The sequence below is a fragment of the Ochotona curzoniae genome, unplaced genomic scaffold (assembly GCF_017591425.1).
Source record: "Ochotona curzoniae isolate NIBS_2020 unplaced genomic scaffold, NIBS_Ocur_1.0 scaffold_4701, whole genome shotgun sequence".
NCBI lineage: Eukaryota > Metazoa > Chordata > Mammalia > Lagomorpha > Ochotonidae > Ochotona > Ochotona curzoniae.
The window spans coordinates 46,598,984-46,607,660 of record NW_024467122.1 but is presented as its reverse complement, the minus strand read 5'-3'; the positions used below and the strand labels follow the sequence as shown (position 1 = coordinate 46,607,660).

The following is an 8,677-nucleotide window of genomic DNA, read 5'->3' as shown; positions in this document are numbered from 1 at the left end:
TTCCAAACATTGTGCTATTTCCATTTCAGCTATTTTGTGGAATCTCGAGAGGAATGATATCTAATGTCAAAATGATCACCCAAGTTAATATGTTGGTCACCTTTTAATTCTGTCTTTTAATGATATAATGAATGAAAAGCCAGAAAACGGTTCGTGCCTTTTACCAAGGCTTTCACCAAATAAGTGCTTAGAAAAAGTATACTGAAAAAGCAATGAATTGGAAATATTTTTATTAATAGTCTTTTAGAGTACTATTTTTAATGATGTGCACTGAGCTTTTCTCCAAAAGAGGCAATTCAAGGTACATTTACTTCTCTATATGCTTTTAATTGAATGTAACATAAAGGAGCATCAGGATTAGTTAGTTTTGATGATGAGTTTACTATACTGATTCAACAGTGTGACTCTTTTTTTCTTTGCCTAAGTATTTTGTAAGAATAAGTTTTGTGTGTAGAGAAAGAAGTAAAATAATTGACTTCACTGGAGTTGAAGAAGATCAAACTTTTAAGAGGAAATAGTTTGTACAAATTCATCACACCCATTGAAGAAAAACTCACTATTTCCTTTCTATTGATATTCCTTTGCATTGAAAATAGATTACCCTTACTAATTAATATACCAGGTTATTTTCTATTTCTATTTTCTATTTTAAATTCTCTTTGGCATTGTTATGATACCCTGATGTTTTTGTGTTAGAAAACTTAATGCCAACCTCAGCATTTTGGAAGTAGAACTAAATAAAAGTAGGTTAAATGATGAATGCTGCATCTTACAAATGGACTAATGTTATCAGGAGGGTGGGTTGATTATTGTGAACTTGGCTTTCTCTTGTTGCCACTTTCTGTTGTCCTGCAACTTGTGCCATGAAATGTTCCATCATGAAAAGCTTTGGCAGATGCCAGCACTATGCCCATTCTCCAAAACAGTCAGACGTAAATGTTTCTTTGCACATTACCTTGTGTGCCATTCAGTTGTGGTAACTTTAAAACGGAGTAAGACAGCCGTAATGTGGTACATGCTCAAGTTTTAGATTTATTTCTTAAAACCCTTATAAATTTTGGTTTTACCATCAATGAATTTGCTGCTTCTGTTGGGGATAATTAGATAAAAGGGAATACTTTGAGAAGAAATCGGGGATGAAGTTTGCAGAGTATTTGGAGCAAATTTGAGATAATCATTTTTTATTTATTGTTCCTTTTTTCTGAGATACCTTTTTAAGTAGTCAAACAGAATTGCATCATAATTTAGATGTTTGTCAATTAGATCACAAACAGGATGCAAAAATGTTTGCACCATGACAATTCTCTATTCATACAGCTTGTCATTGACAAAATCTCACACTATGCTCAAGATTATTTGATGATTAGAAGTAGTCCATATCTAATAATCATGAGTGATGTTGGTTCATCTCTTTTCTTAGAATATTTTGATATTGCTTCTGACATTGATTATTCTCTCACCAAACAGAATCTACAAACTAAATAAAAAAGAGTTACAGGATGATGAAAGCTTTACAAACCAAGTAACATTTACAGAAAATTCTGGGAGAACAAGTAAGCTAAAAAACTCAGCAAGATCTTTGATATATCAGCACCCATGTAAAACTGTTCCAATTTAGTTATGTTTCTGAATAATAACATACTCAAGAAATTTTGCAGAATTTGAACTGTTGGATGCTAACAATAAACCTTTGAGGCCAAAACTCTGGTTACTGTCCTAGGGGTGATTGAAGTAAGATTAAGCAATCCCTGTTCTCATATATTCCCCAAATATATATTTGTCAAGTATTTCTCCACTCTTTTACTTTTCTTCAGAATTTTCTATTGTTAAAGCACACATATGGCTATATAGTTTTGTGTAAATAAAAACAAATACCTTCTGCCTTACTTTATGAACTTAAGAATTCTCACATTTATTATTATGAAATTTTAAACTATGTCCTGAAGCCATAGTAATAAATAAGATATGTTCAAACAATTTAAACTTGTGTATTGCCATTTAAATTCACTAAGAAGGTTTAATTTTTTATAGCCAGTTAATATTTTATTATTTATAATTTTTTCAAAATACTTCTGGAATGATGATAATCATAAATTTTGTGCTCTAATTGTTACTTTGAATAGTTGAATAATTTAAATTATTTCCATGTTCAAACAAATTTAGCAGCACAGCAAACTATATTTCTTGGTTGTTATATTAAAAGAAATTTATATTTTATATCATTAATTCATCTTAATTAGTATGCAATTTCTTAGGCTTTATTAAGTAAAATAAAACTTTCTATATTACCTATTTAAAAATATTTTTATAGGTTAGAGTAAAAGGTTTCTTGATTTTATTTTTGTATTTCAAGCTTTTTATATCAATGTATGTTCTACTAATTTTGAAAGAAGAACAAAGCCCCCGTGAGTTATAATGTAGATGTTAATGACATTGTGAAAATGATGACAGATTGCTTTAATGGTGGAGATGCACTTAATTGGAGGAAGTCTAAAAAAAATGTGCTATTTCATATTACTTAAAAGAGTCAGTCAAGAGCCATCACCCACTTAACAATCATCTTAACCTGCATCATAAAACATATGTACTATTAAAACTGTTGGAAATTGCAAGAAGCATGTATTTATGCACTGTACATTCATCTCGACAACCCATTAAATAGTGTTTGTTAACCTTTAATTCAGATGTCTGCAATAAGATAATATAATGTAAAACACAAGTCAATAGAGGGTCGTAAAACTGTTTCTCTTACACTTTTTATTAGATTGCTATTTCATGATGAATTCAGTTACACCCTGAAGCAAATCTTGTATACAAGCATGGTATCAATATATTAAGATACAAATTGAACCTATTAAATATGTGAAAAATATTGGGTTTATTTCTAGTATGCTTGAAAATGTAGACATAGTTATTGGTAAATTTCATTGTATGCTGTTCAGCTTCATGGGCTTGTTCTTGCAATTCAAATGGGACCATTGATTGTACCCTGCAACTTACATTCCCTTTAAATTCAAAGTAGTATAGCCACCCACAAGGCTTTTAGTTTAGTTTTTACACTATCTCTTGCATTTTAAATGACACATATATAAAAATACACATATATTTTGCATAGATAAAAGGATTGGTTATTCTAAGGAAATGGGTATAGCATCGACAGTGTTTTAATTAGGTAATTTCATATGGCCACAATAGGCAGAGCTGAGCCAGTCTGAAACTAAAAGCTAGGAAATTTTTCCTGACTCTCACTTGATTACAGGGGCCCACGGGCTTGAGTCATCCTCCACTGCTTTCTCAGGCCATAAGCAGGAAGCTGGATGGGAGGTTTAACAGCCAGGACACAAACTGGCTGCTAAACATAAACATAAACATAAATAATATAAATATAAATATTAAAGAGGATACCTGTATCATAGATGGGGAACTAAGGTGAAATGCCACCATACCAACCCTGTGAGTGAACTTTAATTGAAGGAGTTATCCGTTTGATCAGCCAGAGAGGCCTTGCTTATTATGTGCTCAGTATTGATGGAAATTAGTTGCTCACAATCTGTGTGATGATCGACTTGTAAAGATAGCTGTGTTGCCTCTCCTCAGTGTAATGCGTGACATCAGTACTCAAACTCTGAACCCTCAGAAAACAAGAGTTCACCAGCTGTCTCTTAGACTGTTCTTTTCTCCTCTATTGCTGTGGGTTAATAAACACTCAAATAGTTGCAATATTTTGCAAGTAAGACAGAAACTAGATTTTGAAATATAACCTTCATATTAATTTTTCTACTTATAGAAAACTGCTTATCAGGTTTTCTTTGTACTGTTAGAATAGGTTTGACCTAGCTCCTAAACATGTATTAGTATGGGGGAGAAAATCTTGGGCATATTTTCTTGTAACTATTTTATCTTCAGTGCATGTGAGTACAGATCTGTGCTGAAAGAAACATACAAATGTGTAGGTATACATACACATGATAATATTCAGATATAAATGTGAAGGTCCTAAAGAACCAAATCTATTTGCATAAGTTCTCTGACATGACTAATATGTTCTTAGCTTAAAGGGAAGTAGATATGTAAGACTCAGTGATTCTATTTCTTTTCTTCTTTTGCCATTTTTAACCCATGATTCCTTAGCCTATCATTCTTCATAGTTGTGAGTCTGGTATATTTCTTCAAGGATGATAATAAATTTAAAATGCTACACATATGAAGGGACAAGTTTCAAATATGGGTCACTATGTTAATTCTCAAGCTCCCTTTTTCTTTCTAGAAGCTTCAACTTATTAATATGTAAATATTAAGTTTGATATCGTATTTTGAATCCAGAAATTTTAGGGATTGTCTCTGAAAGAAGTTATATGGTGTTAAAAATAGCTACTCAAGGATGAAGATTTGCACTTAAATTTATTATTAGTCTACATAAAGGTTTCTTATCACTTATAATTAGTTCTATAAGATTTTTTACATTATTCAGGTTGATAAACAGAATCATTTCTTCCTATTAAATTGCATGTTTCACAATACTTCATCTAGTAGGAGACTACTCAGGTCCTATGTTGTTAAGAACTACTCAATTTGGGCTGGTTGACTAACTGGCAAAAGTGAATAGTTTGTTAATGAGAGTTGATGTTTATTATTCCTTTTAAACAAATATTTTCCTGCCTCTATACTGCATTCTGATAACTCTATCTGATGCCTGAAAATTTGAGCAAGATGAATGACCTGCTTGCTCAAATGTTTTTCTTCCCAGTCCTCTTCTTCTCTGCTTCTCAAACTATTAAGAAATACTTCCTCCTGAGCCACTATGAAACTAGCATGTTGGAAGATTAGACAAAGATCAATTTTGAAAATTCATTTTCTTTTGCAGTATATCCACCACTAACTTAGAAGCTTAAAAACATATATTTATCATTTCACAATTGTAGTGAGTCAGGGGTTTCATGTGGCTGTAATTCCCTAATTACCGGGCTGGGCACCTCTATGGAGTGTTAGGTTTTGGACTTCTTAGAAGTGCTCGGCTCTTGGTGGTGGTATTGCTGAAGGTCCCCTTGTTCTGGCTGGTTGCACCCAAGGGCCATGTCCTGATCTCAGAGTTTATCACACACCACCCTGCTGTTTCCTCCTATGTGACCCTCTTATACACAGAGCTTTTTCTCTCCAACACAAGCAAGACAGTCTCTGATCTCAGGAAGAAAAAAAAAATATGTATCTCAAAGAGTTAAAAAAAAAGGGTCGGGGGAGGAGGGGTGCTCAGAGTGATAGCCTAGTAGCTGAAGTCCTCGCCTCGCATGTGCTTAGATTCCACGTGAACACTGGTTCTAATCTCGGCAGTCCCGCTTCCCATCCAGCTCCCTGCTGTGGCCTGGGAAGGTGATTGAGGATGGTCCAACACCTTGGGTCCTTTCATCAGTGTGGGAGATCCAGAAGAGGCTCTGGGCTCCGGGCTTCAGATTGGCTCAGCATAAGCCATTGTGACTGCTTGTAGAGTGAATCAGCAGAAGGGAGATCTTCCTCTCTCTCCTCATCTGTATATCTGACTTTCCAATAAAAATAAAATCAATCTTTTTTTTTAAAAAGGTGAAAAAAAAAAGGAAAGAGAGAAAGGGAAGAAGTAAGGAAGAAGGGATGGAAGAAAGGATGAGAGATTGGGATCGTTCGCAGCTTCTCTGCTTGCTGTATCTTCTTCCGAGCATAGCCGGGCCTAAGCGCACCCAACCATGTGTAAGGGACTAGCAGTTGGCATCGATCTTGGCACCACCTTGGAATGGGTGTATTCCAGCACAGCAAATTGGAGATCATCGCCAATGATCAGGGCAACCGAACCACCCTGAGCTATGTCACCTCTACTGGCACTGAACAACGCATCCGTGTTGTTGCAAAGAACCAAACTGTGATGAACCCTCACCAACACAGTTTTTGATGCCAAACGACTGATTGGACAGATTCGATGATGCTGTTGTCCAGTCTGACATGAAGCACTGATGCTTCATGGTGGTGAATGATGCTCGCAGGCCCAAGGTGCAGGTAGAATAGGGGGAGACAAAGAGCTTCTACCCAAAGATGTGTCCTCCATGGTTCTGATCAAAATGAAGGAGATGGCAGAAGCCTACCCTGGCAAGACTGTTACCAACGCTGTGATCACAGTGCCCACCTACTTCAACGACTCTCACCATCAGGCCACCAAAGATGCTGGAACCATTGCTGGTCTCAATGTTCTTTGGACCACCAATGAGCCAACTGCTGCTGCTATTGCTTATGGCCTGGACAAGAAGGTTGGGGCTAAAAGAGATGTGCTGATTTTTGACCTGGGAGGTGACACTTTCGATGTGTCTATCCTCACAGTTGAAAATGGAAACTTTGAGGTCAAGTCCACAGCTAGAGACACCCATTTAGGTGGAGAAGACTTTGACAACCACATGGTCAGCCATTTCATCGCAGAGTTCAAGCGCAAGCATAAGAAGGACATCAGTGAGAACAAGAGAGCTGTCAGGCTCCTGTGCACTGCTTGTGAGCGGCTAAGTGCACCCTCTCTTCCAGCATCCAGACGAGCATTGAGATAGATCATTTGTATGAAGGAATTGACTTCTGCACCTCCATTATCCAGGCTTGGTTTGAAGAGTTGACCTTTTCCGTGGCACCCTGGACCCTGTCGAGGAGGCTGTTTTGGATGCCAAGTTAAACCGTCGCAGATCTATGACGTTGTCCTGGTGGGTGGTTCCACCAGAATTCCCAAGATCCAGAAGCTGCTTCAGGACTCTTCAATGGGAAAGAGCTGAATAAGAGCATTGATCCTGATGAGGCTGTAGCTTTTGGTGCAGCTGTGCAGGCCATCCTATCTGGGGACAGGTCTGAGAACATTCAGGATCTGTTGCTGTTGGATGACACTCCTCTCTCCCTTGACATTGAGACTGCTGGTGGAGTCCTGACCGTGCTCATCAAGCGCAACACCAGAATTCCCACCAAGCAGATGCTGACCTTCACCACCTACTCGGACAACCAGCCTGGTGTGCTCATTCAGATTTATGAAGGTGAGCCTGCTATGACCAAGGATAATAATCTACTTGGTAAGTTTGAACTTACAACCATACCACCTATACACCATGGCATTCCCCCAATTGAAGCCATCTTTGATATTGATGCCAACAGCATCCTTAACATCACTGCTGTGGAAAAAAGCACTGGGAAAGAGAACAAGATCACCATCACTAATGACAAGGGCCGTTTGAGCAAGGAAGATATTGAGCAGATGGTCCAGGAAGCTGAAAAGTGCAAAGCTGAAGATTAGAAGCAGAGAGAAGCAGAGAGACAAGGTGTGTTGCAAGAATTCACTGGAGTATTACACATTCAACATGAAAGCAACTGTTGAAGGTGAAAAACTTCAGGACAGGATCAATGGTGAGGACAAACATAAGATTCTTGACAAGTACAATGAGATCTTCAATCGGCTAGATAAGAACCGGATTGCAGAAAAGGAGGAATTTGAACTTTAGCAGAAGGAGCTAGAGAAAGTCTATACCAGAGTGCAGGGGGCATGCCAGGAGGGATGCCTGGGGGCTTCCCTGACAGAGGAGCTCCTCCTTCCCAGGTGCTTCCACAGGGCCCACCATTGAGGAGGTGGATTAAGCCAACCTTGGTGTAGATGCAGCATTGTTTCACACAATAAAAGATGGAAGAACCCAAATTTGTAGCAAATTCTAGCAGTTTTAAAGTTTGGCTGCTACAGTAAATTACTGGGAATTCTGCATACTTGAATATGGAACATGTGCAAAGGGAAAGGAAGTAACATTGCACTTTATATGCATACGCTGTATCTAAGTGGAAAATGCAATGTCAAATAAAACTATTTAAAATTGGAAAAAAGAGAGAGAATGAGAGAAGAGGGACAACGCAAGGAAATATCACTTATTTAGAATTATATTTCTAAATTATTTTGGAGGAGAATCAAGATATCTGAAAAGGGTAAGGACACATTTGAACAGACAGAGAAACATTAGCCAGGGTGAAACAGAGAGGGCACATTCCAGGAAATAGGAAAGGACAGACTGACAACAGAAGGGCACCTGGAGACTCACAAACACAGGAAAGCAGTGGAGACAATGAGAGACAATGGTGTGGTATCGCAGTGATGCAGATACCCTAGAAGCAGTTAGCATGTGGCAATCTGAACTCCTCTGTCAGCCGTAACTACACCAGCAGCCAGGTGGGAAGTGGAGTAAACCAGGAGCTCGGGAGGTAAAACCAGACAAAGAAGTGCTCATCCTGCTGGTTTGCTTGATTTGATTAGGAGCAGAGACAGAGCAACAGATCCAAAAATGTGGTGCAGGAACAGGGTACATTTCACAGTCCAGATCCCCCACTAAAGCCGATTTGGGCACCATTTTGTGTTGGAAGCAAAGGCTATGGGAGAGACTGTGCATGCACAACGTTGGAGTCAACTCATTTCCAGGCTTAGTACATTGCAGTGGCATGGCATCGTACAGATTCTATCCAAAATAGGTCTGGGTAACCATCAGACCTAATGGCCAGCAGATCCAGAACTCCACCAGTGGCACATCAGGCACTGTTTTTTACAAAATGCAAAGGCATTCAGGCTGCAGGGACAACAGTGAGGTGCACATGTGCTGAGCTGGGGGTGAACTCATGGAGCTCAGTGCATTACACTGGACCCATATCAAAAATA

General features: G+C 38.2%; 1 pseudogene across 1 annotated transcript; it reads left to right on the top strand.

The window, feature by feature from the left end:
• Window positions 1-5,714: 5,714 nt before the first annotated feature.
• On the top strand, window positions 5,715-7,620 carry LOC121148683 (annotated as a pseudogene). The gene has a single exon (XR_005882582.1). The product of XR_005882582.1 is annotated as a heat shock cognate 71 kDa protein-like (transcript).
• Window positions 7,621-8,677: the final 1,057 nt, after the last annotated feature.